Consider the following 1593-nt stretch of genomic DNA (forward strand, 5'->3'; position numbering starts at 1 on the left):
GTATAGACTGTGGTACTTGATCGTTTAGTAAAGGTATACGATTGTTAAGTAAAACAGGTTTGATCGTTTACACGATCGTTTAGTAAAACAGGTTTGATCGGTTACACGATCGTTTAGAGAAACTCGCTAGCCATTCGATCGTTTAGTAAAATGGTACACGATCATTTAGATAATGGCACGTGTACACGATCGTTTAGATAAACATTTGAAGCTGTCGTGTAGTCTCTCGCAAGCTAAACGATTGGCAGTGTACTCAAATTAAGTGATTCAGCAATGCACTTTCAAAAATGAAAACATTTTTCATTTTATCCTTCAGTTATGAAAACTAAATACAATCTCCCGCTTTCACGCACGATTAAGGACAAACCACCAACAATTATTTCATAATTTTTTTAATTATTAATAAATATACTAACTAACTTATCATATTATATTTATAACCTATAGTTTTAATATCACATCACATACAACATTTAAACCATAGTCATTTTCTCCTTTATTTGATATAAATCATATTTATGTCATTTTCCTCCAATTAATGTATCTCATACATCATGTCAACTATATCATATATAATTGAACCAGTTTAATCATATCATATATAATCAAACTCCCTCTTATCAATTTGAGCACTTCAAACTGACCTAAAAACTAATTCTCAACTTGAATCCATTGAGCTACCAAGAGGACCTTATCGACCTGTAGCTTGAAGCTCCAACGGTATGTGAATAGTTGATTAAACTCTTTCGAAACGAGATCCACCATCCGTTAACTATCGGACACTCCACTAAAGACCAACAGTTACACTCTTCTCACCAGAGATATATTTCTGTGTCCATCGGATATAACCAGTCAACAGTACGATAACCCTTCACAGATTCTTGTAAGTATAGTTGGGTCAATTTACCATTTTGCCCCTCTAGTTACATCTAACTCCTTAAGTACCACTGATCCCTTTAACGAATAATACATCATAGTCCTACTATGAGTGGACACCTCTCGAGCCATAAGAAGGTGTGTAGCGCCACATCATTCAAGCCCCGAAATCAGCCCTTAAAGGAGCAATCTATCTACTTACCTCTGCTTTAGAGAAGGAATGAATTCCATCTCGTGTAACTATGTTCTCAACTCCCCAATTAAACGAATCCTTAAAGTTGTAGGTTTAAGTCGAAAATTTGGCCACTCGCACCCATCCAAATCAAAAGACCACCTTCAAAGGCTGAAGTTCTCGACTCACTCAGGATTAAGGTCATGTTACCTATGGTCATCCTAGTGAAGTGAAGTCTCTGTCACGTACGACGTTATATAACGAGACTATACACTTCGTGGTCTGGTCTTATACAAACTCCTTTGTATAGGACACCCCCGCTCGCATGTCTCCACATGAATGATCAGGATCAAACCATCTGTAGCACGTCACAACACTTGTAATTATCTACAAAGAGGGCCGCTTCCGTAATGTCACCAGGATAAGGTTTACCTCCTATTTCCATATACTACACACCATTTTGGTTATCATTTAAGGCATGATCCACTTGTATGTTTCCACATACATGCTTAAGTTACAATGAGAACCAAGGATCTTAGTTTATT

The sequence above is a fragment of the Benincasa hispida genome, chromosome 7 (assembly GCF_009727055.1).
Source record: "Benincasa hispida cultivar B227 chromosome 7, ASM972705v1, whole genome shotgun sequence".
Taxonomy (NCBI): domain Eukaryota; kingdom Viridiplantae; phylum Streptophyta; class Magnoliopsida; order Cucurbitales; family Cucurbitaceae; genus Benincasa; species Benincasa hispida.